The sequence below is a fragment of the Caretta caretta genome, chromosome 1, assembly GCF_965140235.1.
Source record: "Caretta caretta isolate rCarCar2 chromosome 1, rCarCar1.hap1, whole genome shotgun sequence".
NCBI lineage: Eukaryota > Metazoa > Chordata > Testudines > Cheloniidae > Caretta > Caretta caretta.
The window spans coordinates 140,506,416-140,534,326 of record NC_134206.1 but is presented as its reverse complement, the minus strand read 5'-3'; positions in this window follow the sequence as shown (position 1 = coordinate 140,534,326).

Here is a 27,911-nt window from a genome sequence, read left to right as displayed (position 1 = left end):
CCGTGAATGGCCCTTCCCACGATGCTTCCATTTTATGGGCCTGGAGCGCCTTTAAGACCATGACCTGGTCTCCTACTTTGAAGGAACGCTCTCTGGCATGTTTATCATACCAGGCTTTTTGCTCTTTTTGAGCATCCTGTAAGTTTTCTCTAGCAAGGGCTAAAGAGGTTCGGAGGGTGTTTTGTAGGTTGGTTACAAAGTCCAGAATGTTAGTTCCTGGAGAAGGTGTAAATCCCTCCCATTGCTGCTTCACCAACTGCAATGGCCCCTTAACCTCACGGCCATATACAAGTTCAAATGGGGAAAACCCTAAACTGGGATGTGGTACAGCTCTGTAGGCAAAGAGCAACTGCTGCAACACTAGGTCCCAATCATTGGAGTGCTCATTTACAAATTTACGTATCATGGCCCCCAAAGTTCCATTAAACTTCTCCACCATGCCATTTGTTTGATGGTGGTAAGGAGTGGCAACCAAGTGATTTACCCCATGAGCTTCCCAAAGGTTTTTCATAGTTCCTGCCAGGAAATTAGTCCCTGCATCTGTGAGGATGTCGGAGGGCCAACCTACCCTGGCAAAAATGTCTGCTAGTGCCTGGCACACACTTTTAGCCCTGGTGTTGCTTAGAGCTACTGCTTCTGGCCATCGGGTGGCAAAATCCATGAAAGTCAGTATGTACTGCTTTCCTCTGGGTGTCTTTTTCGGAAAAGGACCCAGAATATCCACAGCTACTCGCTGAAATGGAACTTCAATGATGGGGAGGGGTTGTAGAGGGGCTTTGACCTGGTCTTGGGGTTTTCCCACTCTTTGGCACACCTCACAAGACTGGACATAGGTAGAAACATCCTTGCCCATTCCTTCCCAGTGGAATGACCCCCCCAAACGGTCTTTGGTCCTGTTCACCCCAGCATGGCCACTAGGGTGATCATGGGCTAAGCTCAAGAGCTTGGCCCGGTATTTAGTTGGAACTACCAACTGTCTCTGAGGATGCCAGTCTTCCTGGTGTCCACCAGAAAGAGTTTCCTTGTATAAAAGTCCTCTTTCTATAACAAACCTGGATCGATTAGAAGAGCTGAGAGGCGGTGGGTTGCTCCGTGCCGCCGTCCAAGCTCTCTGGAGGCTTTCATCTGCTTCCTGTTCGGTCTGGAACTGTTCCCTTGATGCTGGAGACATCAGTTCCTCATGGGATTGTGGACCTAGGCTATATAGCGATATAGGGGATGGAGCTGTTTCTGTTGACTGTGAACCGCTCTCCGCTGGTGCACTATGTTGGGATTCAGGCTCCGGCTGAGCCTCTTGGGTCGGGTTATCGGCTGCTGCCAGTTCAGGTTCGGTGGGGCCCTCTGGTGTTGAGGTTGCAAGTACTGGATTCAGTGCTGACACGGGGTCTGGTGTTGGTTGTTCGGCTGGTTCCGGTTCTGGGACTGGTTCCGTCTGGGTCTCTGGGACTGGATCCACTACTGCTGTTGCAGACATTGGCCTGGGGTCCAGGTCCATCACCTCTGACTGGGTCCTGATAGAAGTTTCCGGAACAGAGCTAGGCCTCGCGGCTTGTTTAGCCTGGCTGCGGGTGACCATTCCCACCCTCTTGGCCTGCTTCACATGATTGGCCAAGTCCTCCCCCAACAGCATGGGGATGGGATAATCATCATAGACTGCAAAAGTCCACATTCCTGACCAGCCCTTGTACTGGACAGGTAACTTGGCTGTAGGCAAATTGAAAGAGTTGGACTTGAAGGGTTGAATCGTCACTTGGATCTCTGGGTTGATTAAATTGGGGTCCACTAAGGAAGCATGGATAGCTGACACTTGTGCTCCGGTGTCCCTCCACGCGGTGACCTTCTTCCCGCCCACACTCACAGTTTCCCTCCGCTCCAAGGGTATCTGGGAGGTATCTGGGCCTGTGGACCTCTGGTGTGATTCCGGTGCAATGAACTGTAATCTGTTGGGGTTCTTGGGGCAGTTGGCCTTTACATGCCCCAGCTCGTTACACTTAAAACATCGTCCAGCTGACGGGTCACTGGGGCGAGGAGGGTTGCTGGAGAATGGGGTGGTGGGACGATAAGGGGTCTGGAGGGTTCTTTGGGAGGTAGGTGGGGCTTTGGGCGGCCCCCGGTAATAAGGTGTGGTCTGGGGTGGTCCCTTCTGGTCTCCGCTCCAACTGCGACCAGTTTTCTTCTTCTCTGCCACCTCCACCCATCTGGCTCCAATCTCTCCTGCCTCAATTACAGTTTTGGGTTTCCCATCTAGGATGTATCTTTCTATTTCCTCAGGAACACCCTCTAAGAATTGTTCCATTTGCATTAGGAAGGGCAAATTTACTGGAGATTCAACACTTGCTCCTGATATCCAGGCATCCCAATGTTTCACAATGTGGTAGGCATGTCGGGTAAATGACATGTCTGGTTTCCACCTTAGGGCTCTGAACCTCCGACGAGACTGCTCGGGTGTTATCCCCATTCTGACTCTTGCCTTGGATTTAAACAGTTCATACTTGTTCATGTGTTCTTTAGGCATTTCAGCTGCCACCTCAGCTAAGGGTCCACTGAGCTGCGGCCTCAGCTCTACCATGTATTGGTCAGTAGAGATGTTGTACCCAAGGCAGGCCCTTTTGAAGTTTTCTAGGAAGGCCTCAGTATCATCGCCTGCCTTGTAGGTGGGGAACTTTCTGGGATGGGAAGTGGTACTTGGAGAAGGATTACTAGGGTTTGTTGGGATATTCTGCTGAGCCTTTATCTTCTCCATCTCCTCCACATACTTCCTCTCTTTTTCCTTCTCCTCCAGTTCTTTGTCCCTTGCTTCCATAGCTCTCCTGTGAGCAGCCGCTTGGTGTTGTTCTGCTTCTCTCGCTGCCTCCCTTTCTTGTTCCTTCTTCAGCCGCATGAGTTCTATCTGTCTTTCATGTTCCCTTTGTCTTTCCTCAGCCTGAAATTTGGCTAATTCCAGCTGTAGTCGAGCTGAGGATTTGGTCATTCTAACCTCTCTGTTTTTAACTAACTTTACACCCGAGGTTTAGAATTAAACAAACAAAACTTGGCTGTAAAATTTTGCTGTGCTGCAATAGAATACCTATTCTCTGATAGTGATTGTCAGCCTACAGAAAAAGACAATTCCCTTGTCTCTGCTCTGGGCCCAAATTAAAGCAAAAAACCTCCAACTACTTGGAAACCTGCTTACCCAGCCCAAAGAAAAAGCAAATGGGTAGAACACACACCTCCTATTTACTTTTAGGAAGAAAAGAAAAAAAAAAACCTCTGGGTTGGTGAATTTCCCTGCAGGAGTTAAGTACCCTGCCTCCAGGCAAGAAAACCTGCAATTCACAAGATAATCCCCTTTTGTCTCTGCTTGGCCACAAAGCAGAGAGAAACCAAGCTGCTTTCAGTTTCAAAGCTGCTTTCTGGACTTTCTTTCCAAAGAAAAAAAAAATTTCCTTTTTAAAATCTGTATTTCTAGTTCAAAAAATCTCAACTGGATCTCAAATGATTTCAGGTTAATCCCACCACTGTGCCACCATGTCAAGGTTCCTCCCCCACTCTGAACTCTAGGGTACAGATGTGGGGACCTGCATGAAAAACCTCCTAAGCTTATCTTTACCAGCTTAGGTCAAAACTTCCCCAAGGTACAAAATATTACACCCGTTATCCTTGGAATGGCCGCTACCACCACCAAACTAATACTGGTTACTGGGGAAGAGCTGTTTGGACGCGTCCTTCCCCCCAAAATACTTCCCAAAACCTTGCACCCCACTTCCTGGACAAGGTTTGGTAAAAAGCCTCACCAATTTGCCTAGGTGACTACAGACCCAGACCCTTGGATCTTAAGAACAATGAACAATCCTCCCAACACTTGCACCCCCCCTTTCCTGGGAAATGTTGGATAAAAAGCCTCACCAATTTGCATAGGTGACCACAGACCCAAACCCTTGGATCTGAGAACAATGAAAAAGCATTCAGTTTTTACAAAAAGACTTTTAATAAAAAATAGAAGTAAATAGAAATAAAGAAATCCCCCCTGTAAAATCAGGATGGTAGATATCTTACAGGGTAATTAGATTCAAAAACATAGAGAACCCCTCTAGGCAAAACCTTAAGTTACAAAAAAGATACACAGACAGAAATAGTTATTCTATTCAGCACAATTCTTTTCTCAGCCATTTAAAGAAATCATAATCTAACACATACCTAGCTAGATTACTTACTAAAAGTTCTAAGACTCCATTCCTGTTCTGTCTCTGGCAAGAGCAGCACACAGACAGACCCTTTGTTCCTCTCCCTCCTCCCAGCTTTTGAAAGTATCTTGTCTCCTCATTGGTCATTTTGGTCAGGTGCCAGCGAGGTTACCTTTAGCTTCTTAACCCTTTACAGGTGAGAGGAGCTTTCCCCTGGCCAGGAGGGATTTCAAAGGGGTTTACCCTTCCCTTTATATTTATGACACCTCCCTTTTAGAACAGGGCTTTGTGTGGGGTGGGGGTGCGGGAGGGATGGAACGGGGACTGGGCCCCTTAAAGAGTCAAAGTCTTTTCCAGCTGGACTCTCATGTAGGTGAAGGGTTGTTTTTTTTTGTTGTAATGTCCTCTTGGAATGGGTAGGGGAGCTCTGGACCACCCTCTCCACCAGGCTCCAGTCCAGGGATGGGCAGCTCCAATCAGCACCTTCGGGTGCTAATCAGCCGCCAGTGGGACCACTTCCAACCCCAGCCTCCTTTAGCTTCCCAGAGTAAATCACTTCAGTCTAGACTCTGACCTGCACATGTAGTCACCGGCCTGTCCTTGGAATGTTTGTACAGGTCTGTGCTGTCAGGTCCCAGGCAATGAGGTTCTGGGCAGTGCTTTCCCCATGCAGCAGTCATCTGTTGCCTTCTGTTGCCCACCTTCCCCAAACTGCTCTGCACTCCTTTGTAAAGCCCTACCTCCAGCTTGGGCAGGCTTTGCAGTGGGTCCAGACAGGGCTGCCTAAGCCCAGAGCTGTTCCTTGCTCTCCAGTGTGGGGTTTGTATACACCATAACAGGCTCAAAAAAGATTACATTGTAACCTTGTGACCAACAAATCCTGGGATTAGGGGTACAGTTACGTCAGTGATCATGTGGCTAGGATTACCTGAAATTTATGGTACAATATGATTGGACCTGGAGGACATTCAGATAAAGATTGATGCTACCTACTGTCTTTCCTGCCCCCCCCCCCCAGTTCAGTAGCTTTTGGGTACAGTTCACTCTATATCTGAGGTTAGATTGAAGTGTGTGGTGGTGCTTCAAAGTGCCCAAAACAGTCCCTTCCTTATCCTACAACCTCTTATAGACTATCATCAGCATTAACTGAAACACATTCCTGTTTGTGCTAGATAATCTGAAAAATTCTTTCTTATCCCAGACAATCTTTGCTAACACCATCACGCATTCTTATTGTTCTTAGCAATTAAACTAGAAATACCAAAAGGGCTTATTTCTATCAAGATAAATCTTGTTCTCATAACTAGAGCTTACCAATAAAGTAATGACTTTTGATTCATATTGTAGAAATACAGATATTACACCCAAAGCCACAGATGCTGATTGCTAAAGAGGGTGATGATGCCCTCCATGACTAAGGAGCAGCCCATGCTTGGGTTGCATCACTCTCATTGGCTAAATGGTAAAGGCAGCCATTTTCAGCATTACTGATCCTTTCATCTTCATGAATAGAAAATACATCCAGAAAAGATGAGTGAGTACTGATCGAAACAGAACTGCCAGAAAGGGAGGAGAAATTGAAATCCCTTTTTGTTTTCTGCAGGTGAGCCAGGGGAGATGTTGCACTGAGTTCTAAGCATTGTTTTCCTTGACTAAATAACCTACAACATTATACTGATTGACAGCGATCCTCAGCATTCTGCGGACCCATTTCATAAGTGACAATATACCCCATCCACCCCTCTTGATACCTACATCCATGACTGTTAGGTTCATTCTGCAGACCAGTAGGAAGGGCCTTACGAGCCACTAATGATCCATGCACCCTACTCTGCGAATCTCTGCAGCACAAGGGACAAAAAAGTGAGGATCCTCCTCTCATGATATTCAACAAAAGCCTACTGCAGAAAAGTGTGGCTCTAAAATAATTTTCTTCCCATTTAAGAAAGATCAAGCGTATGCTCTTTATGTTGTAATGGCAGACATGCACGTCTAAGTTTTACACCTCTCATTCACATGTAACTGTAAACTAGGGCTGTCAAGCGATTAAAAAATTAATTGTGATTAATGACAAGATTAAAAAATAATTTGGATTAATCACTTTTAATTGCACTGTTAAGCAAGAATAGAATACCATTTATTTAAATATTTTTGATGTTTTCCACATTTTCAAATATACTGATTTCAATTACAGAATACAAAGTGTACAGTGCTCATTTTATATTCATTTCTGATTATAAATATTTGCACTGTAAAGAAACAAAATTCTATTTTTCAATTCACCTAATACAAGTACTCGCAAAAAGAAAAGGAGTACTTGTGGCACCTTAGAGACTAACACATTTATTTGAGCATGAGCTTTCGTGAGCTACAGCTCACTTCGCTGTAGCTCACGAAAGCTTATGCTCAAATAAATGTGTTAGTCTCTAAGGTGCCACAAGTACTCCTTTTCTTTTTGCGAATACAGACTAACACGGCTGTTACTCTGAAACCAATGCAAGTACTGTAGTGCAATCTCTTTATCATGAAAGTTAAATTTACAAATGTAGAATTACATACAAAAATTATGTTCCAGATGAACTAAAGATTCGTATGTCCTGTCATGCTTCAACCACCATTCCAGACGACATTTGTCCATGCTGATGATGGGTTCTGTTCGATAACAATCCAAAGCAGTGCAGACTGACGCATGTTCATTTTCATCCTCTGAGTCAGATGATTTTCTTTTTTGGTCATTCAGGTTCTGTATTTTCCACATCGGAGTGTTGCTCTTTTAAGACTTCTGAAGGCATGCTCTACACCTTGTCCTTCTCAAATTTGGGAAGGCACTTCAGATTCTTAAACCTTGGGTCGAGTGCTGTAGCTATCTTTAGAAATCTCATATTGGTACCTTCTTTGCATTTTGTGAAATCTGCAGCAAAAGTGAACAACATGTGCTGACTCATCATCCAAGACTTCTATAACATGAAATGTATAGCAGAATGTAGGTAAAACAGAGCCGGAGACATACAATTCTCCCCCAAGGAGTTCAGTCACATATTTAATTAATGTATTTTTTTTTAACGAGCGTCATCAGTATGGAAGCATGTCCTCTGGAATGGTGGCCAAAGCTTGAAGGGGCATACAAATATTTAGCATATCTGGCATGCAAATACCTTGCAATGCCAGCTACAAAAATACCATGCGAACACCTGTTCTCACTTTCTGGTGACATTGTAAATAAGAAGTGGGCAGCATTATTTCCCATAAATGTAAACAAACATGTTTGTCTTAGTGATTGGCTGAACAAGAAGTAGGACTGAATGGACTTGTAGGCTCTAAAGTTTTGCATTGTTTTGTTTTTGAGTACAGTTATGTAACAAAAAAATCTACATTTGTAAGTTGCAGTTTCACAATAAAGAGATTGCTCTACAGTACTTGTACAAGATGAATTGAAAAGTATTGTTTCTTTTGTTTATCATTTTTACAGTGAAAATACCTGTAATCCAAAATAATATAAAGTGAGCACTGTACACTTTGTATTCTGTGTCGTAATTGAAATCAATATATTTGAAAAATGTAGAAAAACATGCAACAATATTTAATACATTTCAATTTGTATTCTATTGTTTAACAGTGTGATTAAAACTGCAATTAATAATCACTATTAATTTTTTAAATTGCGATTCATTTTTTTGAGTTAATCACACAAGTTAACTGTGATTAATTTACAGCCCTACTGTAAACCAAACAATAACAATATAACACAGGTTCACATACAAGTATCAAAAATGGATCCTCACAAAGATAAATTCTTTTGGTTACTAGCTCTCCGAAAACATGGAAGCAGCCAGGTAATATACAGTAAAATGTGCGTAGGCAGGGAACAGGTTTTTCTTCTGACATTAAACAAAAGCTTTGCCTTCCTGCATAATTTTTGTATGCCTCTGGCACCCAGAGAGAAAAACACTGCAGATTGTATGGCTTTGCCATCCAAGAACCTCAATAATTCTCCAGGAATGCATAGCTTACAATCAGACATTCTTGCTACATTTATAATTCGATGGTGATTATGATAAAAAAATTTGAGAAATACAGAGTTATGCTTTTTGTGAGTTTGAAATGGCGAGTGTCCTTTGTATTGTGGGTGAAATTGACCTTGGTACAAAATGCCAGCACACGGACCTCTGTATCACTTAAATGGGGCATTCTGCGTCAAAAAATAAAAATGATGCACCAAAAAATTAAAATTTTGGGCAGAATATTTTAAAATTCTGCCAAATTCTGCAAATGTTATTTGTCAAATGTGGAGGCTCCAGCAGGGCATTAGGGAGCACAAGCCACTGGCTGCACAGAGGTGGGAGATCACTGTGTGGCTCCCACCCTGGGACACGGACTCAGTGGTGAGGCTGCACCGAACCCTGACACAGCACAAGGACTGGGCTTGCCCCAGAAACACCCCAGGGCCCTGCTCCTCCATGCCAGGAGCACCAGGTTTGGGCAGGCAGACTCAGTAAGGCAGGTTCCAAGTGTGGAGAGGCTTAGTGTGCAGGGATCTAGGTGTGGGTTGAGAGGGTTCTGTGTGGGCCAATCTGGGTGCAGGCGGCTCAGTGGGGGATCTGGGTGCAGGGGGGATCTGGATGCAAAGGGGCTTCTTGGGAGTTCTGGATGCAATGGTAATGGCAAGGGGGTCCAGGTGAAGGTAATTGGGGCTCAGTGGGGAAGGGGTCTGGGTGTGGGAGGGATAGAGCTCGGCAGGGGGGTTTTGGTGTGGGAGGCTCAGCGGGGGTTCAGATGCTGGGGGAATGTGGCTCAGTGGGGTGGGGATCCAGGTGAAGCTGGTTGGGGCTTGGTAGGGTAGGGATCCAGTTGCAGGTGGCTCGTCAGGGTGGTCCAGGTGCAGGGAGAGTGGGGGTTGTCTGTGTGTGTGGGAGTTTTGGGTAGGAGAGGGTCTGGATGCACAGGGGTTGGGTGAATGGGGGAGCAGCTCCCTGTACAGCAATCCCTCCCCCTGCAACTGAAGAGCGATAGGTGCAGGAAGCACGGCGGAGGGCGGAGAGAGAAAGAGTTTGCAGAGCTTCCTGTAGTCGGGGAGAAATCTGGGGGTGGGTCTGACATGGCCTCGGGTGCCATGCAGGGAAAGAGGAAGTCCCATCCTCCCCAGCCCAGCCAGGACAAGCAGCTGAGCCCAGTGCAGGGTAGGAGCTAACAGCCGGCTCTTCCTCAGTCTCGTGCCCTGCCCCACATTGATTTACCTCTCTGCCAGCCTCCCTGGGCATCCAAAACATACTGCTGGGGAGGATCTCATGACCGCTCTTGTGGTTTCCCTTTGCTTCCCCACTAGAAAGTCATTTTTCTTCATGGAAGCAAAGAAATCTGTGGGGGACATAAATTCTGTGCATGCGTAGTGGCACAGAATTCCCCCAAGAGTAGCATAAGTAAGTCAGAAGGAGTGCACAAATCTGGCATTGGCCCACTGCCCAGGGATGAATTTCATCCTATATGGAAGGGCAGGATAGCACTCATGGCCTTTCAGAAAGTTCTTGTGTGTCTACATCTCAAAAAGGGGGCACATTTAAAGAAAAAGATGCTGACAAGTTAGCAAAGAACAATACCAAAATGATTTAAGGCCCAATCCTGTAAACATTTAGACACAAGAAGAATCTTATTTACAAGAGCATTGCTACTGCATTCAATGACACTACTCATGTGCATAAAGTTAAGCATGTATTTAAGTGTTTTCAGGATCAGGGCCCTAGTTTGTAACCTCTCTAGAATAAGGACTTTTTCCCTGTGTGTTTGTACAATACTTAGCACAATGTGCCCTAATCCAGACTGGAATCATTCTGTGCTACTGAAACACAAAATAAATGTAATTCACTTAGGGAGTAAGATAAATGCCATGTGCTGTTATAAATAAAATGTACACAGGACTGAACAAAGCACTGGACAATATACTGTAGGAAATAATTCTGCATTGGCAGTGGGGATTGACTGGATTACCTAGCATGTCTTTTTTAAATCTCTTAAACATGTTATTGTGAGTCAGTTGTGGTGATGCCCTACAATTCTACACAGTGATTTGAGCCTTTCCTATTTACTAATTATAGCTCTAAAATAATGACTTCAATTTTGTTTTTAACTTATAGTAGCAGCAATGTTAGTCTGTATCCGCAAAAAGAACAGGAGTACTTGTGGTGCCTTAGAGACTAACAAATTTAAGGTCTCTAAGGTGCCACTAGTACTCCTGTTCTTTTTTCTAAAACAGAGGTTTTGTTGATGGGGAGAGCAGAGGTGGGTTGGGTTTTTTTTAAATGCTAAGGCCTCCATTCAGGAAGTCACTTAAGCATTTGTTTTAATTGATCTCTATACAGCACATCATTGGATCTTTCCTCTTGTGTTCACTGTGCTTGTGATCATAGTTGCACAAGCACAGCTAGGACCACATCCCAATGTGACTATTCGGTATTTATTCAGGCAAAATATCAGCACAACCCCCAGTTTCATGAGCATTTGCCCACCCCTGCTCTAACCACTGGGCTATTAGATATGGCGGGGGAGACAGAAGAGATGGTGGCAGCTCCTCCTCCTCTCTTTTCATGAGAAAGGCATACCCTGGCTTAGGTGCCTAACTCCTGGAGAGGGTTCACAATTGTGAATCCGCAGCACTTTTAGCAGGGTCCTCAAAGTGCTGCCCTGGCAGCGCTTTCAAGTCAGCTATATGGGCCGATACCAGTGGCCACTTTTTACTGGTACGCCATACCGGCCTGTAACTACTTACTTTGACCCCTGGGTGTCATCTCCTTTAACCACTAATTCATGCCTTCAAGGGCTGATCAAAACTTTCCTGTGAAACTTTTTTTTTGGGGGGGACAGAAAATTGGGTGTTTGAATAAACACATTTTGGCAGATAGTGTCTGCTTTCCTGGAGATTTTTCTAATTTTTGTTGGAAACCTGGACTTATGAAAAAAATTGGCCAAAAATTGTAATATTTTCAGTTTTCAGTTGTTTTGGCTGAAAATTTTTGGGTTTCAGGTTTTTTGACCAAGAGTCAAAACATTTCACTGACAATTTCAATGAAAATGATTTTTTTAAAAAAAGGTTGTCAATATTTTCAGTCGGGGAAAAAAACCTATTTTTGACTAACTCTAATTCCCTGCCAAAACTGCAGAGCAACAAAAATACAGAAAGGGGCTTTTGTTGGTCAGAGGAAGGATTCTATCGAGGTAAGGGGGGATAATTTTTCTATACACACTCACTAAAAAGCATTAGCCTTTTTGCAAACATGTATCAATTTTCCAACCCTCAATGGGATTTTTGTGAGGACACAACCTAGCCCAAAGTAATTTAGTTAATCATTGATAATCCCCCTGTGCAACAGTTTCAAATCATATGACTGTGTAAATAATAGATTGAACTAGTAATATAGGGGAAGAATGTAGTAAGTAAATATTTAGTCACTAGCATATTAAAAGCATATGTATTACGTAGAACAAACGGAGCTATGTACAAATTGCCATTTCCTTACCATGGAAAAGAATTGTTAATACCATTAAAAGATGCTGATTTTACTGAATAATACAGTAACTGGATTTTTCGTAATATCATTTCAGTTAACAGACAAACATTGGTCCATTCGGGAATATTTTATGTGCTGTCTTTGTTTACTCTATGATTGATTAATGTTGAAATTGATCTTACGGAATTACCATAGAAAAGAATAGACATAAGATTTTAAATGAATCTCAAAGTGATTAATTAAATTTGTGTTTTAAAAAATGATTCTGAAAAAAAAAGTCCAATTTTAGAGGAATGGTTCAAAAATACGGGAGGTTGATGTTATGGAAATATTGACACCAATTACGCACCCAGCAGAATAAGTAGAAATAAGCAGAGGACAAATAGGTACCAAAGGTACGTCCGCACTGCTGCTGGAACTGAGCCTCCCAGGCCAGGTAGACAGATTTGCATGAGCATGGCCCAAGCAAGCGTGTTAAAAACAACAGTGTGGATATTGTGGCTCTTGTGGAGACTAGGGCTGGCCCCCCAGCTCAGACCCAGGGGGTCTGGTTGGCTTGAGAGTCCGAGTTGCTGCCCAAAATGCAACATCCACATGGTTATTTTTAGCATGCTAGCTCAAGCCCTGCTAGTGCGAGTCTGTCTACCCAGCGTGCAAAAACAACAAAAATCAGTGCAGCTGTCCAGTTTTTTTAAATATTAATATTTGATAGACATGCCTGGTCTTTTAAATATGTGTAATCAGAGATTTCACTCAATTCAATAAAATCACTAGAAACCACGTCATAGGTGTAATGATGCTCTGTATAATATCATAACACTCTATTCGATAGGAACATCTGATTACTACATTCCCGTATAATGTCTCTTTAAACAAAAGCTCACAGTTGCAATGATTATTTCTGATTTTTACAAGACAGGGATTGGTAAACCTGTTAATACTTGCTAAAAAAAATAATTTTTTTTGGATTCTGAAAGCATTTACATTTGGTTTGCACTTAATGTTTGTTTCAAGGGCACTTTACATTGGACTGTTTCCCACTAGATGCAGTTCCCCATATAGAATTCATCTGTGTTCTAAGATTTAAAATGTTTTGTGTGGTTGTTATGTCAACTATGAGCCTTGCACTGATCTCATTTCATATTTATAGTTAATAATTTAACCACAGATTTCACATTATCTGCAGGTCCTCAGGAAAAACAGAACAGTAAGAAGCTGATGTTAACCCCTGCACACAATAATTTCCAGGGAATTATGAAATTGTCGTTATGTAATCAGCATGAGCAAGACACTGAGGGGAAACTGGGAACACCCAGACTGGCCATGCATATTCTAATGAAGGAGACACAGAGTGTTGGTACTGACGTGTTATAAAGCACTCATGTACTTTCATTTTAAAATAATAAATAATGAATCTTTTAATCCATTTCCTCTTCCAATAGTTATAATGGAATGTAACTTTAGATGCTCTTTCCACAAGCAGGTGTTGCCTTTTACAGAAGATGTGTTCAAATGTTCAGTTGGAACCATGCGAGGTTGTTTTTTAAATGTTGTATGGGTGGTTTATTCATTATTTGTTATTCTTCGTCCATTATTCTCCTGTTTAAAATCTTTTGGTTGTTCCGTAAGAATGTTGGGACAATATCGTGAGATAGAAGAGACTAATCACATACCATGAATAGTGAACAGCCAATAATCAAACATTTCCTGGAAAAAAAAAAGATGATTGAAATTTGTTTGCATCAACTATTGGGCACATATTTAGCAATAACAAATGTTTGTAGACATTAGGATCAGTTTGTGAATTAACCACAAACGGAAAGAAGGCTTATGTGCAACCATTAATTCAACTAGCTCTAATAACAATGATAGCTAGCTGCAAGAGTTGAGAATATACAAGTAGCCTTAGGATATCATGTCTCAGGGCTTTGGCTTCACTATAACTCGATTTACTGCACTTGAGCTAGTCTAGCTCCCAATGAGAGCAGCCACACTGCTAAACAGTACCGCACAGAGCAATTCGATTAGCAGCACAGAGTGATGGGATTAGCAGTTGATGAGTTGTGCTAACTCTGTAGCTGCAACTGCACTGTATTGTTAGCTTCAGTGTCAGCAACACTTGAGCTTTAATCCATACCTCTGAGTTCCACTTAACTTGAGCTAGAGATCTGTGTATATGAACAGGAGCTGGGTTAGGGGTAACACTTGAGGTATTCCTCAATACTGCGAATACTGCATTCAGATATGGCCAGGAGACTTGGAAGAAATAGATCTACTTAGACATCTTTAAAGAGTACAAAATGTGTAAATGGTCTTTGAGCTCTCCTTCATCCAATTTTTAATTCTGCGTACCTGCAACTCGTAGGCAGACCAGTAGAGAAGAGGTAATTACTTTCCTTCAAACTGTTATCTGGATATAAATGTTAATGGGCTATTAGCATCACAGGCTCAAGGATATTTGTAGATAGGAAGGATTGGATTTCCTGCAATAGCTCTTCTCGATATTGCTGAACTTAAGTGCACTGTTGAAGGGGACAAATTGGAGGAATTCATTTTTATTGCCTCTCAGTTTGCCTAAACGGGTGGACAGAGATAAGACAGGTAGATCCACTTTTAAACAAAGCTCCCCAATTGGATAAATGGAGACCTCTGCTTAAAAATGAATGGGATGATAAGATCAATAACTTCAGCATCAAGCTTACTTAATTTACAAATAAATTTTTTTAAAAATGTTCTCTCTTTACCTTCAAAAGTCAGACTGGGAGCTGACTGTCCAAGTGGGATCTTTTTGGCTTGCACAACATCAATAGTCATAAGGATTCTGTAACTGGAATATATTTAACAACTCTGTTGACATTAAGGTTAACTGGGCAGAAAGTCTGGTCCAATATACGTATTGTTTCCCTTCTACTTTATTTTTTAAAAAATTACTATGGATAAATGTATGTAAACACCATTCCTGATACTTAGTCCTCACTCAGAGCATTAGGCTCAAGTCATGACTTTCATGCTGACCAGCAAGCCAGAAAAGAATCCTGCTCACACTTCTACAGCTGTATTGGCCCTGTGGTGCTAACAGGATTATAGTGGTAATAACTTATATTTGAAAGCCATGTAAGCAGGTTTAACTTAGGAAAAATACAGGGAAGTGATCTTTTGAGAAGATAAAATTGTACCTACAGCAATTATTGTTATAGAGTCAACATTTACCAATAGTTACCACACTGTGATATCAGAGGTACCAGAGCATTTCCTTACTTTAGATGAGATTCTGATAGCCTTACTCATATTGAATAGTACTTTATTCTGCAAGCAACCCCATCAATTTCAATGGGACTCCTGGAGGAGTAAAGTTAATATCCAGGGTGTTCAAGAGTATCAGAAGAACCTCGTCCATTTTCATGTCTCAGATTCCATGGTCTGGCAACATGTCGACTTTTTAATCGCTATCACAGTAGTCATTTTCCTGACCATAACCAATATTTTAACTTCCTTATAGGCTGTTTTTTAGGAGTTGTGAGTTGGAGACTTCTTTTGAATTTACACTAGGAAATTTTAGAATCCTGTGTCAAACCTTTTTATTTGAAATTATTATTGTTGTAGTGTTAATCAAGATGGGCCATTTCCAGCAGTTTTCCTCCACCCCCACTCTCCTGCTGGTAATAGCTCACCTTACCTGATCACTCTTGTTACAGTGTGTATGGTAACACCCATTGTTTCATGTTCTCTGTGTATATAAATCTCCCCACTGTATTTTCCACTGCATGCATCCAATGAAGTGAGCTGTAGATCACGAAAGCTTATGCTCAAATAAATTTGTTAGTCTCTAACCAAAGTTATTCAATACATTTGTGTATATTTTACATTTCAGAAAAGGCTGATATTTTTCTATTCCAACAAATACTTTAAATTGCTAAATAATAAAAACAAAGCAGGGAGTTTAATGATCCTGTAGACTGTGCACATTTACATATACATATCTCCAGTATAATCACACATATAGTGAACAATGCATACAGTTTACACAAAAGGAGCGATTAACTTCTCATGTGTGTGTAAATCAGGAGCAACGTCAATGAAGTCAATGCAGTTACACTAGTGTAAAGATGGAGTGAGATCAGAAACAGGGTGTTTGATTATATACTGTACAATGTAAATATATTTATTTTGAGAGAGATTAGACTTCCTTATGATTTGGTCAACTGTTAATGAAAAAATATTTACACACACAGTTTAAGAGTGTTATTTCTTTACTCAAGATAATTAAAAGTTAAAATGTTACAGTGTCAGAATGTAAATTGGAAGCAAAGTCCAGGAAGCAAGTTCCTGTATTTTTGTACTATAATTACTTCTCCTGTTGCTAAATTTACTAAATCTTAAGACTGGAGCTTTCGAATTTTTTGTTACCAGCTATCAAGTGTGAAAATAAACTCTAATTATTCAGAAGTTCTTAAACTTGAAAGTTTAGTTTGGTCACTCTAATCATATAACAATAGTATAAGGAAAGGAGCTGAAACATCTGCTACCAGGATTAGCAGAGTTACCAGGACCTAAAAACCCCCCTCTATTATGCTGTCACTAATCCAGTTAGTATCTTCAAGTTCCTTTAGAATTCAGTGGATAGCTAATGTCTTTGAACTTCAATTATATATTTCTAAAGAGAACTCTAGAAACCAAGTACAAGTAAAAGAAACCACATGCATGAGCAAACTTAAAAAAGACAGATTGAACTAGAGAACAGTACCCCGGAGATTAAAGTAAGAGGGTCATGCATTCTTGCTGGTTTTATGAAAAAAAACAAAAACACCATTTTTTGGTTTTGAATAAAAATAAAAGGTGATTTTTGTAGACAAAATGCAACAATTTTGTTTTGAAGAACTGTTTTCACAGCAAAACAACAAAGTTTAGGTGTAAAAATTATGACTTTTCACCTGGGACAAGGTGGGAAAATGTGATTAATTCTAGTGTACAATTTCACTGTCGTCATCAGGTAAGTGTCTAATCCTGATCTGACTATTAATATACCAATTTTCTCAAAAATATCCTGTTGCTTTTTTTTTTTTTTTTTTTAAACAGTAGGGCAGCACTCTCTGCCCTCTCAGGAAAACAAGTACTCCTCTTAATTACAAGAGTTTTACATTGAAGTCAGTGGAGTTACACCAATGGACTTTTGACTTACGATTCAATTCTTCTCCTTAGACCAATGTAAGAGTTCCAGGTTGTATATATTGTTGAGCACATAACAGTAGCTGCTTTCTTTACAATATATGATCACTTCTCTAATAATTTCTTTGTAAATATTTTGGGGCACTTTTGGTCAAGTTCTCCCTTCGCGCTGGCACAACCTTACTGATTTCAAAAGGGATGCACTGGCATGAGTGAGGGAAATGTGCAAGGCACTAACACTACATTTTTTAAGCATTCTGAAGAGTTTAAGTTGTGTCCCTCACTAAAGTCAGTATCAGCTGTACGCAGCTAAAACCCACACCATACTTTTTGAAACTTTAGGGATTCCAGAAATTACTTTGTCACAATAAAATGTTTTAGGAGAAAATTGAAATGAAAATATTAATATACTGAAAGTGAGAATCCTTGAAGATGTGACCTTATTAAATTACTGTTTTTTAAAACCAAACATTAATTTAACATGACTGGTTATTTTGACCTGGAAGCACATTTGCAGAGTAATATCTCCATATACCTTACGGAAAATAAAGAAACCACAGTGAACAAAGAAACAACAACTAATACACAGAAATTTTAACAAAAGTTATGACCATTTTTCTAATTTTGTATTGTTCCCTATTTTTATCCTACATAAAACAATACTCATTAAGGTATGAATGCTGCATATAAAAAATCTGACAAAAATGACTAAGATTATGCAGTAAGAGTTTACAAATATGATTCTCCTGAAGTTAATCACAGGAGTAGGTAAGGTAGCTCTTGTGCTATTAGAAGGGGTACTTATGACACAGGGCAAGATTCAGCTACGTCACATCAAGGACAATATATGTAACCTATGGAAAACTAGGAGGAAGAAGAGGCAGGGTGTGGTGATATCAGAACACAGCCACTAAACATAAAAGCTTTGATTCTATTGCCTCTTATGTCATTTCCTGCAAATCCCCATGCTCAGATTTATTTCTATCATTTTAATGACAACCCACTTGTATCTGGTCTTAAGATAGGAAGGCCACATCCATCTCTTCTTTTTGCAGTTTAAATCCTTGGAGCCTCACATCATGCCCGGCAGAACCATTCCTAGCACTAGCTAAAAAGAAAGTCTTGGGTAAAGCTAAGTGAACATTTTCACACCTACAGCAAAACTGAGGATAACTGTGTACCATTTTGGTCCTGGGTAGATGTCATCATTCCAGTCTGACTCAGCATGCTCCCTTGCAGGTGAACATGGTGTTCTGGTTGAGCCCTTGCTTAATTTTTCCTTCTCCCTGGTACCAGCAAGTCCAGATCATGAGATGCTACGGAGCACCCCCAGCAGTTCTGTCAGTTCCAATCTCTGCCCCCTGGTATTAGACTTCTTGCCTGTATTTGAGTAAGATCCACCTCTGGATTCGAGGGTCCAGAGAGGTCCACCCACTGCAACCCTTCCAGAGACAGCAGGTGATCCTTTATCAGGCCAGACTTCCAGCCAGTGTCTGGGAAACTGCACACTGAAACCAGGCCTTCTTGGATGTCTGCTGCCTAGGAGGTTTCCCTCTCTAGGAGCACCTCTTACAGGTTTCCCATTTTGGTGGTTTCCCCAAAAAGCTCAACTGCTAGGCTCCCTGCTCAGGCCTCTCTTAGGATTTCATCTCTAGAGGAGACTCCTGTCTTCCTTGGAAGTGTTCCCCTCACTGAGCTTGGATAACCTTTATTAGGTCCAGGTGCTCATTTACTAATCAGCCATCTGGGGCAGTAAATTACCCCCAGGTGAGGCCTTCATAAGGCAGTCACAAAAAGACCGCACCCTAATTCCCTGTAAAGGGAAGCTACCCCATAACAGTAAAAATAATAATAATAATTTTTCTCTTGAGGCAGTCTTGTGGAATTTCATAAAAGTGAAAAACCATTTCCCAATTCATGAACCTATGTGTACCTAATTGCAGACACAGAATTGAAGGTCTAAAGCACTACCACTTTGAGGAGAACTTCTCAGAGGAAGAAGAAAATTACTAAGAGAGTACTAAATTATTTGAGTTACACACAAATTATGCAATACTTCAACCTGAGGGTCCATTTCTCCCACCCTTCCTCATACTGAGTGGTACCTACCTGATCCCCACCGGCATTAATTCTGGAGTAAGGTAATACTCAATGTAAATAAAGGTGGCAAAATTGGGCCCTGAGTAGAGCAAGCTAGCTGCTAATTAGGGCTAAGTGGGGACAAAAAAATTCTCAGATGTAGCAAAACCAATGAAAAACAACATAGTTTTTAATAAATAAATAAATATATAATGCTGTTGTGTTCATGCCTCAAAGTTTTCACACAAATGTCTTTCTTTCTTACAGTGAAAGTGGCAAATTTCCTTATCAATATTGTCTTGGAGTAATTTCACAATTCTGCCCATGAGTCGGATTTTGCCATTTTTCATTGCAAAAAGCTATGCTTACCAGCAAAATAAAAGCTGGCTTTGCTGTGCATACATCCTGAACATTATCAGAACTAAGAAACTCAAACTGGGACACTCATAGTCCAAATATAGCAACTCCATCAAGTAAGGTAAAAGGAATTCTTTCTTTTCATAAGCCAGTAGGAATCAGCTAACATTGCTTTCAGCATATCTAACTGTGGTAGCCTGGTAAGCTGTTTGCTAGTAATGCTATAGTTGTAAAATTCAATGGTCTGTGACAGAACACCTGTGAAGGTAATGTTCAAAACATGACTCATAAGAATTCTTCTAATCTTTGAAAGGATGCCCCACAGATGCACTGTGAAGCATTTCTTCTGCATGCAGTACACAAAAAAGTCCTTTGAAAATATGTAACTGCAATGTTTTAACCATAGTTCAGGAGTTATAGTAGGTTGACTGGTTTCAAAGTTACAACACTAAGCTGGGACTCAATGTAAAATACAGAAATTTTAAGAGACCTACATTTTAAACAAGCTTATTTGGGGGCAATATGTGGCAATATTTGTGGTGCAAGCAATTATGAACTATTATATCTTTGTTTTCTCTGTACTGAATCTGACTGTACTGACAGTAATTGTTCAGTGTCGCTGCAGCCAGATACATAAAATACACATTCTGTGCTTTCATAAAGATTTTACTTTTATTCTTTCTTCTTGTTGTTTCAGTGCTTCAGAAATAAAGGTAATTTGAACTGAAAGCATACAGTTGCTTTTTGGGTATGGAAAAACAGAGCAATAATATTATCTTTTTGTAATATTTGGAGAAGTCCGGTCGTTGCACTATGGGAAGAATATTGCTAAGAATGGAAAGATGCAGTGGAAGACAAACAAAGGCTATCTTGCAAATGGATGTGCTGGGGTGGAAACTTACCCTCAGTGCAGTGGCCCTCTGACTTCAATGAATGTGTTTGCAAGCATAAAGGTTACATCAGTTTATCTATTTGCAGACTGAGTTGCAAAGTGAAGTCCATTTAAGCAATGTTCCTTTAAAATTGATTGCGGGGGAGTAAATTAATGGCAGAATTCATGATCTTCCAACAGCTAGCCAATCAAATTATAGCAGTTCATACGAACAGCACCATTGGAAGTGGGGGAAAGTGGTGGTGGCACTGGGTGTGTTAGGAGTGGTCAGGAAATAGTATACAGCAAGCAATGCAATCAAGCCACAGGAGCTAGCAATGTTTCAGTAGTAGGGCAGGTGTGCAGAAGAGAATCAGTGGAGCTGCTCCCATTTACACCAGAGGAGGATCTGGACTGGACAATGATATACAGTGAGTTTTTGAGAAACAGTTCTAGTAGCAGAGCGATGAAGCTTGGAAGAGGAAAAGTCAAAGCCAAAAATAATCTTTCAATGACACAAAATGTAATGGTAATTATAAAAATATGTTTGATTGAACTGAGTCATTTCTATTGGGAAAAGACATGCTTCTATAAAAGAATATTTCATGAAAAATCTAGAACTTTTTAAAGATGTCCCAAAGTATTTTAGGTAATAGACACACTGGAAAAAAATGAAATGTTCATTTCCTGGCCTTTGAGGTATGATCTTTTTCTTTTTTCAATCTCAATCAGCAAGTATTAGGTACTATTTAAAAAATCAGAATAGATATTCAATAAATATTTAGAACTGCAAATTATTTGGGCAGAAGTAGGGATTCCACACCTGGATTTTTATAATTTATCATTCAGCTAGACCATTTTAGGTAAATTGTCAATCATCATGAAGTCTGCATAGGACATTGGTCAGATGACAGCACTGAGGTTTATTAAAATTCCTGTGGTTCACTTAGCCAAAGAGCTGTCTGGCATCACAGAAAAATGACATATTGTGACTTTCAGTTAAGACCGCCATCACTTCAACACTTTAAATAATAAATACATACAAAAAAGGCTGACAATTATCTTTAGATAGAAAACAATAGATAAACAATGAAATAATTTTTATACCAGAAACTAGCTGTTTTTCTTCACCAGATAATAGACATCTCACTGACAGTCCTGATCCCTCGCAGTGTGACATTGCTAGCAATATCTCATGTCAATGTGATGGCTCACACACAGCACAAGCTCTGCATCCGCTTATATTCAGGGGCACCAGAGCAGTGCTGGAAACTAAGCCGACTTCAAAGTTCTACAATAAGCTGTCCAGCCATACACAGCCGCACTGCAAAAAGCCTGCTCTGGAAGCAACCAAGTAAGATGCCAATCTCCATTTTGAAGAGCGTTAATTTAGTATAGGTTTAACAAATAATATGGAAAGCTTGATTTTTCTTTCATGGGACGTCCAGCATGTAAAAGTAGCCATCCTTCAACAAAAACTTCAAAAACAGACTTCAAAGAGAAACTGCAGAGTTACAATTCATTTGCAAACTTAACACCATCAATTTGGGCTTGAATAAGGACTGGGAGTGGCTGGCTTACTACAAAAGCAATTTTCCCTCTCTGGGTATTGATACCTCCTTATCAATTATTGGGAGTGGACCACATCCACCCTGACTGAATTGGCCCTGTCAGCAATGGTTCTCCACTTGTAAGGTAACTCCCTTCTCTTTATGTGCCAGTATATTTATGCCTGTATCTGTAATTTTCACTCCATGCATCTGAAGAAGTGGGGTTTTTACCCACGAAAGCTTATGCCCAAATAAATCTGTTAGTCTTTAAGGTGCCACCGGACTCCTCGTTGTTTTTATATAAAGAGGATCATCAATTAGAGCTTGGATTTCACTGAGTATCATTCGTTATTAGGCATGCAGTCTTCACAGATTGATGGCATAATGAACAATCTCAGAAAAGTTCAGACAGGGAGTATTCTGACTCATTTCTCTGAACAATACTTCTCCTAAAAACTAGTGAAATGTGCATTTTCTTGGCAACTTGGTATGTAGAAATAAGCCACCTAGAGATAAAACGTATCTATCTTTTATCTCTTGAACAGAGGATGGGATCTCTGTTAGTTTTTCTTGAGGAAACTGATATAGTGATATACTTCCAAAAAACATCCTTCCCCTGAGTTCTGGATTTTGCATTTGTATCTCTGTGTCAACTAACATGTGAACATCACACATAGACAGACAAAAGCTCTTTTTTTATTGACTACAAATCTAAGAAAGCTCCTTTGCATTGTTGATTTCAGCTAGTACTTGGCAAACACTGTGCTAATGAAATGTACTCATTTTTGCCAGCTTCTGGCAGGAGGATATTAATAATTAATTGGGCTAAACTCTGACTTTTAGATAAAACTGGCCCCTTACAGCAATCTTTGAGCACAAAAGCGTCAGGTGTCTTCTATAGGATACCAGTGTCCTGGACAGGCAACAGTTTTCTCTAGTTACTCAAATAAACTCTTGTTCAACGTTTTGGTGCTCAATATGCATGTCAGACTTGAGCCCTTACAGTTCAATTCCTTCCTCTCTGAATGTGTTAACTTCTGTCAACTTCAGTAAGAGTTCACACTCATACTTATAAAAGAATGGATTCTTTATGATGTGCATTCCCATAACTCCAGTTAGCAGGGCTAAAATAAAAAACTTCTTGTCTCCTTAGTTTTAATCTTCAAGAGTCACCACCAACTAAAAATCACACTTTTGTCTGATTTTTTTACCTAGTATCACTGTAAGTAAAACCTAAGATTATTATAATTTTTCTCTATTTTAATTTGTTATATGTATGCATTTGACAGTGCTTTGTGTCTTGCCAGTTTTACTGCTTTTTCTGATAGCCATTTGCAGTGTTGTAGCTATATTGGTCCCAGGATATGGGAGAGACAAGATAGGTGAGGTAATATATTTTATTGGACCAACTTCTGTTGGTGGAGGATACAAGCTTTTGAACTATAGAGAGCTCTTCTTCTGGTCTGGGGAAAGAAGCAGAATGTCTGAGCTAAATATAATTGGGACACATTCTTAAGCAGAAGGAGGTAATACATGTTGGAGGAGGTGACTTGAAATGAAGTGGGCAATTGGTGATTAGATTATTATGTGAACAATGTTATAGTCAGTCCATTTGCTGTGTTGTTTCCATGAATCTTTCACACAGCAAAAGAAGAAAGAAAAATTGGGGATTGACACTGCTGTGATTGATGCAGAGGGGGTCAATTTCATGGGTCTAGTGAAGACCTGCTAAATCAATGGCAGAGCCGCTCTGCAGTCAACTCTCGTACTCCACTGAAACGAGAGCAGTAACGTAAGTCAACGGGAGAGCATCTCCCGTCAACCCAGAGTGGTGTGAACACCGCACTAGGTTGACCTAAGCTACATCGACTCCAGCTATATTATTCATGTAGCTGGAGTAGTATAACTTAGGTTATATTATTCACGTAGCTGGAGTAGTGTAATTTAGGTCAACTTATCCTGGTAGCGTAGATCAGACCTAAGACATGAGCATTCAGCATATACTGCAACAATTAAATGAGAAACAAAGAAGCCTCATTCACATTGGACAATTGCTTTATCTTTTTTTCACTTTTTGAGGCTCGTACTTCATTGCTGGAATCTCACATTTTAAGGCACTGGTTACAAACGTGAGATGAATGCTGTAATTTGATACATCATTTTAACTTTATGTCTGGTTAGGAAATATAAAAAAGAGACTTTTTTTTAAAGAAATGCAGTTTAAAAAGCAACTCAAGACTTGTGAAAATACATGGTGTGAAACCTTGACTTTAGGGGGGAGGGATAGCTCAGTGGTTTGAGCATTGGCCTGCTAAACCCACAGTTGTGAGTTCAATCCTTGAGGTGGCCACTTAGGGATCTGGGGCGAAAATTGGGGATTGGTCCCGCTTTGAGCAGGGGGTTGGACTAGTTGACCTCCTGAGGTCCCTTCCAACCCTGATATTCTATGAGTCTATGTTAATGGGTGTTTTGCCATTGACTTCACTGGAGCCAGGATTTCAACCATGGTGGTTATAAGTGCAATTTTATTTTCAAAGCATTGGTGAGAAATAAAATGCTTGGAATGTTGTCACATACTTGAAATCCAATACCTCTCTACTAGGAGAATATGTAAACTTAATAATAATAATACCAGTCTGATATGCATGTCACCCTTCTCAAACTTGTGGTCTTGTAGTCTGCTGCTTGGGAGGAGGAGTTTTCTGGAGGTCCTCAGTCTGTAGGACTAAGCAGTTTTATTCGGCATATTATTATTGTGATAATGAAGAAAAGATATGGTGTGACCATATATGTTGCTTCCATCCTTTGGTGTATCACTTATTAAGCATGAATTAATATTTTGCTGTTTCCAGGGGCCAGTATCCAGAGTTGCACAAACAAACAATAATGGAGGAAGTGAGCAATTTTTAGCTCATGAAACCAAAATAAACATTTTTTTGGTGTTTTCTGGAAAATGTGACAAAATCAACTGGAGTGAAAACTTGTTAATTATTTATTTATCTATGCCTATGTATCAGACCCAGTGTGTTCAAGAAGATAAGCCTGTTCGTGGAACTCAGCCTTTGGCTTGTATGTGATAGTGACAAACACTGGAAGTGGTCTTAAAGCTGTATAGCTGGATTAGTAGTGAATACACACAGGGTTTTTTTAGCTCAAGGCAGCTATCACAAATACACTTTGGGGATGAAGTTTTTTACGTAGTCCGGGATCTCAGTTTCTCAGTAATAACCAAATAGGAAACCATGCTTTGTTTCTACTTCTGAATATGTTAGTGGACATGGTCCAGTTTTACATGATGTGTTGGACAACTGCAAACACGAATTAAGTAGATATTTTTGTCTTTTGTATAGGAAATTACGCAATATTTTCCCCTTCTCTCCAGTCTTTATGGTTAATACTTCCTTAATCAGAGACTCTCCTACTTGATGTTTTTCTCCTAATAATGAGCTTGATCTGAGAGACGAGGGAAAAGAAGTAGACAATTCCCCTAGTTGCAGATAGATTTCAATGTTTGAAAATTCATCAGTTGATTGTTTTTTCAGAGGCTTTATATATTTATCCAGAAGAATGTATTGCTTGTGAAAGGTGCTAGACTGACAGCTCTAGAAATGTAGCCTTATTTATATAATGGTTACTAACTGCTTAGGTAGCAACACGGTAAGCTTCCAACAACTGCCCTGCCACTTGCCATCTCAAGGGTTAAGCGGGTGCTTCTGTTTCCATGTCCTTTCAATCACTGGCCTTTCTGCTGAGATTGCCAACAAAGGGGTAATTGGTAAGTGGCACTGCTATCCACTAGGGACTGGAATGAAAGTCCCTTGTCAGCAACACAAGTGTCATGCTTTCTGTTGTTTTCTTATCAGTGTGAGGTCCTGAAGCTTGCAAATAAAGCAAGTAAGATACTCATTAAATCCTTAAAATTCTGAGGATGAATATAATCACCTTCAGGATCCAGAGATTGGGCTATATATATACCACTTAATACTTCTTATTGGATGTGGAGCTTAACAAGTCAATTTGCAGCAGTCTCATCAGCAAACTGCAAAGCCCTCAGATCACCATCAAATTTGATCAGAGGGCAGTCATCAGTGAAGTGTGACATTGACTGTCTTTGGCCACGACTGCATGTGGGATCTTGCCAATGGCCCCAGGTGTGTAGGCTGGCTGCATATTGACCCTGGCCCATTCCAAATTGGTTCAGAAAGGCCCATGAGTGGCATGGCATATCAAAGCCGGGTACACACTTGGTTGGGTCCATTATAAGAGACTGGTGTCTGATGTCAGCTACAGACCAATCTTCATGCCACATTGACATTGTAGAGAAATCTGGCATAAGTTAGCAGCCCTCAGACTGCTATAATTTATCTGGGGGATTGCCCTTTGCACTTGTGTAAGTGACTATACAAAGTAAAACTTGTGATGCTAGCAGACCAGGTGCCTACTTTTGACAAGGCTTTAGGCCTCAGCTGAGCAATGACAAATTCATTGCTGGAAACCAGTCTGTTTCACCTGTGTGTTAGTATGGTTAAGATGGGTATTAGACTTATAATAATGAGTTTAGTGTTTAGGCTTTATGAAATGCTTTAGTCTCACTTATAATACCTCTATGTAACTATAGCACCCCGGTGGCCAAGATGGAGTCTGCTTTGCAGGCAGCTCTGGCCAAGAAAAGACACAAGCAGGAATGAAGCAGGAAAACTCCCTTCCACCCCAGACACACCTGTTCTAAATCCCCAGAATAAACGCACACACTGGAATAGTACAATGAATATCATCATCATCATGTTCCTATTACACCTCTGGCGTTTAGGGCAGTGACGAAGCTCCTCTACTCCTGTCTGTTTCTGGCAAGTCTTTCAATGGCTCTCCAGCTGTGCCTCAGGCTTTGCAGCTTGGCTTCTGGAGCTCTTTGCCATGTTGGGCGGCCTCATTTTCACTTGCCTTCAGGTATCCATCTTATTGCTACTCTGGTGATGGAATCAATTTTCATCCGAAGCACATGACCGATCCATGTCCAACGCCTCCTGGCAATGATGGTGCTCAGATCCTCTTAGCTGCACTGTGTCAATAGGTCTTGGTTTGAGATTGTTCTGGGCCAAAAGATACAGAGGATTTTTCTGAGGCAGGTTGTATGGAAAGAAGACAGTTTGAACATGTCATACTTTCTCATTCCCCAGCATTATGCACTATAAAGTGGTGTTGAAAGTATGCAGCTCTGATAAATCTTGAGTTTGGTTTTGGTGTTGTATTTTGATGATTTCCAGACTGTATTAAAGGTGGTCCTGAAGGTGGTCCTGGCTTTATTGATATTGTTCTGGATGTCCTGGCTGTTCCACCATCCTGGCTGATAGTGCTACCCAAGTATGTGAATGTTTCTACATTGGTAAGAACATAATCCTCTATCTGTACTGGTGATGGTGAGGCAATATTAAAGGTCATGATATCTGTCTTATTGCAGTTGATTTTCAGTCCAATTTGCTGGATGAATATGTTGAGTCGAGTTGTTTTTTCTTGTATATGGTGTTTGGTGTGTGATAGGAGAGTGACATCATCTGCGAAGTCCTGGTCTTCAAGAGATGAGAAGAGTGTCCATTTAATGCCTCATGGCATGTCTTCTGTTGTACGCCACATTACTCAGTCGATGGCAATGTTGAAGAGGATTGCAGACATGACACACCCCTGACGTACTCCTGTTTTGACTTCAAAACCGAGCTCACTGTGATCAACACTGCATGTAATGTTGAAATAGAAGCTTTTGATTATGTTGATTATATGGAAAGGAATTCCATATGCCCACAGAATGCACCATAGGCTAGACCTGTGAATGTTATCAAAAACCTTCTCAAACTCTATCAAATTTATGTAGAGTTGCCGTTGCCATTCTAAGCCCTGTTCTATTATGTTTCGTAGAGTGAAGATCTGGTCTGTTCATCCACGCCCTTTCCAAAAACCTGCTTGCTCTTTTTTGAGAATGCTATCAATTGCCTCTGATATATGCTGGACTATGATTTTACACAATACTTTGCTTGGCACAGATAGAAGTGTGATACCACACCAGTTATTACAATCACTGAGAGTTCCTTTCTTTGGTATCTTCACTATAACCCATTGGTCCACTCATCTGGCACTTTTTCCCTTTCCCAGACTGATGTAAATAAAGGGGCCAGGATAGATGCTGCTAATTTAGGATTTACCTTGAACAATTCTGTATTTAAGTTATCCT